The sequence below is a fragment of the Thermobia domestica genome, chromosome 9, assembly GCF_964235325.1.
Source record: "Thermobia domestica chromosome 9, izTheDome1.hap1.1, whole genome shotgun sequence".
In the NCBI taxonomy this organism is placed as follows: Eukaryota; Metazoa; Arthropoda; class Insecta; order Zygentoma; family Lepismatidae; genus Thermobia; species Thermobia domestica.
Genome location: NC_137462.1, coordinates 81212813 through 81219309, shown reverse-complemented (window position 1 = coordinate 81219309; position 6497 = coordinate 81212813). Strand labels below are relative to the sequence as shown.

The 6497-nt window shown below is 32.6% G+C and overlaps 3 non-coding genes across 3 annotated transcripts; 1 reads left to right on the top strand and 2 right to left on the bottom strand.

Moving 5' to 3' along the window:
- Positions 1-1610: 1610 nt before the first annotated feature.
- On the bottom strand, positions 1611-1683 carry TRNAA-AGC (transfer RNA alanine (anticodon AGC)). Its single transcript has one exon. It is a non-coding gene; the product is annotated as a tRNA-Ala (tRNA).
- A 1266-nt stretch (positions 1684-2949) lies between these two features.
- TRNAE-CUC (transfer RNA glutamic acid (anticodon CUC)) lies at positions 2950-3021 on the bottom strand. Its single transcript has one exon. It is a non-coding gene; the product is annotated as a tRNA-Glu (tRNA).
- Positions 3022-4594: 1573 nt separating this feature from the next.
- On the top strand, positions 4595-4666 carry TRNAE-CUC (transfer RNA glutamic acid (anticodon CUC)). The gene has a single exon. It is a non-coding gene; the product is annotated as a tRNA-Glu (tRNA).
- The last annotated feature ends 1831 nt before the right edge of the window (positions 4667-6497 follow it).

Here is a 6497-nt window from a genome sequence, read left to right as displayed (position 1 = left end):
TATTCTGGGACTTATAAGTTAGATGTGCCTAGTACAGTATGAATGAAGAAAACCCGGGAAAACCTCATTCAGGATGGCTGAACTGAGAAAGCTATTTACACTTTTTCCGGGACCGTGATCCCTGGTCTGCTGGCACCGAAAGAGAAAGGGCTCGTAGGGGGCACTGACACGCTAGAAGAACACAAAAGTGGAAAACTTTAACATAGCAAAAATCAACATGCAAATTCTCAATACATGTAACATTAAAGTAATATAGTAAAATAAAAATACATTTTTTTTTTATTTTTCCGGCGACGATAGGGGGAAAAATCTTTTATTGCTGTTAAAGCACTTTCTTCATATGCATTTCGAATGTATGTCAGCTGAGTAGCGGCTCTTGAGGGGGTGTCACATCGCAAAAAAAAAAAAAAATAAATAAATAAATAAATTAATTAATTAATTAATTAATTAATAAAAAATCCAATTGTATCGGTATAAGGTAGGAGGAAAAAACTTATCTAATTCTAATTCTTGCAATCAAAATTTAGGATCTTAAGTAAGTTTTCTTCCCTTAGTTTAGAGCGATTCAGTGTTAATGTTTTGTCGATGTGATTTCCATCAAAAGCCGCCACTGGTCTATCCAAGCCACTTTATTATTATTATTATTATTATTATTATTATTATTATTATTATTATTATTATTATTATTATTATTATTATTATTATTATTATTTAGTTTCATAAGTAATGTGTAATATAATGGCATTCTAATCATTATGCCATGGTACTGAATTTTTACATTTAAAAATTTTAGAAGCTACTAATATAACCTATTCAAGTGTGAAGCATCAAGCAATCCCAGGTAATTTATTAGAAAACTAGCAGCGTTCACCCCGCTTCGCTGGGGTCACCCCGGAACGCAATAAACTTTGTTACTTAGATAATTTTTACTTTTTCGCTTTCAAGTGATATGATAAAAACCATAGAAGATTGGAGTAAATGTTAACATTATATCGCCTGTCATTTATGTTAACCCGCCGAGTGACACGGTCATGTGGGTTGCATATAAATACGGTTAGATTTAGCTATGATGAGCTAACAAAGGATTTGTACGTTATGGACACTTGAATGGTCAATTATCTCAAGACACTGGTAATTGAAAATTAAAGTGATATGATAAAAACCATCTAGGGTCCAAATCTTAATAACCCCCCAAAAATGAAAGAAATTGGTTCAGCCGTATTAGCGTGATGAGCTAACAAAGGATTTGTACGTTCTCTTTTATATATATAGATATTTACTGGACTTGAAAGTTGAAAAAAAGTCCTGTTCGTATATGAAAATAGCAATAGATTCCAGAAGTAATTCGCTATTACTCCTAAGGTGTATATTGTATGTTGTATTGCATGCCAAAAGGGATTAAACTGTTTATCTTTTATTTTAAGAGCTTGGGATTCTATTGTTGATGTAGAATATGGTGAAAAGTAATGTGTGTGGGTATGCTTAACGTCTCGTCATGAATATTTATTTGGGGGTAAGTAGAATAAATCATATTACCAAGTTGAATTCATAGGAACTTCAATAATGAGCCCCTATTTAAAAAAAATATATAAATTTCATAAAATACTAAGTGGAGATGCTGGGTATCGATCCCAGTACCTCTCGCATGCTAAGCGAGCGCTCTACCATCTGAGCTACATCCCCATACATAATACTTATAATTGTAAATTGTGCAAAATATATGCAATTGTCGCTTGCGCATACTAAACTGCAGCAAAACATATTATAATAGCAACAATCCATATTATAATGCATACAAATTATTTATGTTACCTAATTTGCGTGAAGAAAAGATGCAGGTATCGATTTCAGTTCCTCGTACATATTAATGATATTAGAACCGGTATATAAAAGCAAAAAATACATTAATTGTATCAAAAGATTTCCAAAATTTAAAAGAAACGACATGCATCAAGAGAAAATTACTTGTATATAAAGATTTACAAAATTAATACATTATATAGGAAAATTATATACATTAAGAGATCATAAATTATATCAAAGCATTGACAAAATTTAAAGGAAATGTGCATCACGGGAGTATTTTTGTTTTTTAAAAGTAGAAATGAATTGAAATGACCATCTTTGGTCCTTGTGGATACTGCAGAAGGAATTTTCTATAGACAGTAAGGGACTCTTAAATAATCCACCGAGCAGTTGTATGATACATCAATATGAAAAAAAATCCTTCAGCAGCATTCTTAACGTTTTGACTAGTCCATTTATAATTGGATAGTATTGGCAGGAAAATATAATTTTTGTTCAAATTTTCATTGCTTCCTGTAAAACCAATAGCATATATTCTGAGTTTTTCAAGTTTATTTCTCAATGTATTTCGACACTTTTAAGTGTTACTTAGTATATAATACAGTATTGAAACCTATAGTGCTTGGGTGTTATACCGAAAGATGTGTTGTAAAACTACTGAAATACATCACTTATATAAATAATTAGATTACACTAGCTTTCTTATACTTCTCTACTTTAGGGATTATTTCCAACTTTTCTTACATTCCATCAATGTAAACTAAACTGAACTAAACAACTGGTTGTTCAATACTCACACTTTCCTGTTTATTCACTATTCTTAAAATGTTTTCTTATTTTAAGTCGCCTACTCAATTATATCACTAGAATTGCCCGTGTTTAAATTGTTTTATGAATGAAAAAAGTGATTTCACCACTTGCAATATTCAATGCAACCAAAATGACATAGCCGAATTGTCGGTTTTTAGTAAACAATGCAAGCAATAAAATTGATGTAAGTAAAATAGATATTGATATTAGAGTCGGATGAGTGAAACTTAAACCATATAAAATAAAAATTCACTGAATTTTGTTATAAATAATTGCTTTATAACATATTAATTTTAATGTAAAAGCTTATGAAAGTGGTGGCTAAAACCAAATTTCCGGCACCGGGAATCGAACCCGGGCCTCCTGGGTGAGAGCCAGGTATCCTAGCCACTAGACCATGCCGGAGTACGTTACTTATTTTCTTCTTCTTGTTCTCCTCTACCGTAGATTGGTGGCCAATATGGAAATTTTAAACTTTTCTCTTGCTTGTGAGAGCTGTTTTATACTTTCATAAGGCCTCTTCTTCGTAAATGCATCTAGATATTCTTCCTGGTTTTCCTTCTGTGGCCAAGCATGCTGTTTCTTCTTTTTCCTATTATCTTAATGATCTGTCGTCCTTCATTAGCTTCCTTTAATACGTCTTCATTCCTTTTCCTTTTGGTCCATGATATGCGCAGCATTCTGCACCAACACCACATTTCAAATTCTTCCAGCTTGGATATTTCAGCTTTTCTGACCATCTAGAAAATATATCTATAGACAAATTTGTCAACTGCTTTACTACTAGGTATATCCACTAATATACTTCGACATTTATTATAAACTTCCCACCATTAATTTAGACACTAAACTGATTTCCTTCAAAATACGTGTTAATTTTCTGAGTACAATCACTCTCCAAATACAGCAACAGTGTGAAACACTCTATATAAAAGACATTGAAAACGACTACTTTTTACCTTCATCTTCTGTTCCTACTAAATGGACTAAAACTTGCTTCGTTATTTTCGGCTACCATCGTGAAAGGGTATAACGTATTGAAAATAATATCGAAAGAAAAGTTGTCGAGAGCATTACCAGGAATATGAAACACATTTTAGGTTTCGTCTAGCATCAATATTAACAAAGTTACGCATCTTTTAAAAATACGTGAAATCGAATTTAAAACTCCTTAAAAGCATAACATTTTTATTTCTGACTAATTATTTTGTTTGCCAGTTTCAAAACCCTAGGAATATTCCAAATGTTGAGTTTTTATCCCAATTTGAAGGACCTAAACTTTTATTTTTTTTTTTTAATTGAAAAATAACCCTATTTGATTGACAAAGGAAAATGTTTCTTCTTTCGCTTGGAAATCAAATGGGATTACTTTTGGTTGGTGAACTTTGTTAATATTGATGCTAGAGGAAACCTAAAAAAGTGTTTCTTAATCCTGGTAATGCTCTCGACAACTTTTCTATCGATATTATTTTCTATAAGTTATACCCTTTCACAATGGTAGCCGAAAATAACGAAGCAAGTTTTAGTCGATTTAGTAGGAACAGAAGATGAAAGTAAAAAATAGTCGTTTTCAATGTCTTTCATATACAGTGTTTCACACTGTGGCTGTATTTGGAGCGTAATTCTCCTCAGGAAATTAACACGTATTTTGAAGGAAATCAGTTTAGTTTCTAAATTAAGGGTGGGAAGTTTATAATAAATGTCAAAGTATATTAGTGCATACCTAAAGATATACCACATTGACTTGATACCTTGTCTTTCGTTGCTGCTATCGGCTGAAGGAATTCCACTCCCTTTGGTTAAGGCTCTCTCGCTTAGCAACAACTGAACCCTTATTGGCTCAACGCATGAGTGTGTGAGCTTTAGTTCGCATATTTGCCACGGCTCAAGACATTTTGGTAGCACAATAGTTGTAAAGCAGTTGACAAATTTGTCTATAGATATATTTTCCAGATGTAAAGGATAGTAGTTAACGTACTCCGGCATGGTCTAGTGGCTAGGATACCTGGCTCTCACCCAGGAGGCCCGGGTTCGATTCCCGGTGCCGGAAATTTGGTTTTAGCCACCATTTTCATAAGCTTTTACATTAAAATTAATGTTATAAAGCAATTATATATAACAAAACTCAGTGAATTTTTATTTTATATGGTTTAAGTTTCACTCATCCTGCTCTAATGTCAATAACTATTTTACTTACATCAATTTTATAGCTTGCATCGTTTACTAAAAACTGACAATTCGGCTATGCCATTTTGGTTGCATTCAATATTGCAAGTGGTGAAACCATTTTTTTCATTCATAAAACAATTTAAACACAAAACAATTCTAATGATACAATTGAGTAGACGACTTAAAATAAGAAAACATTTTAAGGAAAGTATGAATCCTCAGCGACAAGTTATTTAGTTTCTGACCATTGGTGGAATGTAAGAAAAGTAGGAAATAATCCGTAAACTAGAGAAGTGTAGAAAGCTAGTGTAATCTAAAAAATGAAATCTTTGAGTTTTACGTCCCACGGTTATGTCGGTTAGGCTAAAGGAGACGGTGATGATGAGTGATGAATGAAATGGTGGAATGAAGAAAGTGGGAGAGCCCCGAGAAAACCCACGCACACGGTGTTTGTCCACCACAAAGTTCACTTGGCGGGGCTGGGATCGAACCCGGGACCCCAAGCACCAGAGGTGAGCGCTCTATCACTGAGCCACCGCGGCCCCTAGTGTAATCTAATTATTTATATGAGTGACATATTTCAGTAGTTTTACAACAACCTTTCAGTAAAATACCCAAGCACTATCTATAGGTTTCAATACTGTATGTATATACTAAATAACAGTTAAAAGTGTCGAAATACATGGGGAAATAAACTTGAAAAACTCATAGAATATATGCTATTGGTTTTACAGGAAGCAATGAAAATTTGAAGAAAATTATATTTTCCTACCAATACTATACAATTGTAAATCGACTAGTCAAAACGTTAAGAATGCTGCTGAAGGATTTTTTCATATTGATGTTTAACTGCTCGGTGGATTATTTAAGAGTCCCTTACTGTCTATAGAAAATTCCTTCTGCAGTATCCACAAGGACCAAAGATTGGCATTATTAGTTCAATTCATTTCCACCTTTAAAAAATACTCTCGTGATGCACAACATTTTCCTTAAATGTTGTCAATGTTTTGATATAATGTATGTTCTCTTAATGTATATAATTTCCTTAAAATTTTGTAAATCTTTTGATACAATTAATATGTATTGTCTGACACAAAAGAAAACGCATGTTTTTCGTGGAATAGTATCTTGTGCCCCTTGAAGCAATGTAAGATATGAGAAAATCAGATTGTTTAATAAGTAATTGACCTTATTAAAACTTTTAAGGGGTAAATCTTGGTAAAATAACAACGTATATTAAGTTTGCAAATACAATTAACACAACACATAACACAAATAGTGTAACAAGCAGGAAAAACAGAAAACACTTATTTTTGGAGAAAAACTCGTTTGAATCATTTAGATAGAATCATAACTTTACGTTCATTTTTAACTTATTTGATATTGAAACGTATAACAAAGTACTAACAGCTTAAACAGTTCAAACTGGTCCGACAGAGACACCGCGTTGTAATTCTTGTACGCAGAAAGTGTTAATACGGTTCTTACTACGGACATTGATTTCTCGATTCCATTTCACGTTACACATTAATCACAACACGATGACGCAACCGTGAGGCTTTTTCAAATGTTGCAATAACTTTTTTTTTTTTTTTTTAAGTTTTCATTTAATATGAACACCAACAAAGCGATGGCATAAGCAATGACGATATCTTAAAAGAATTGAAAATTTCCCGATAGAAGATATTAACCTAATGATGATGATGATGATT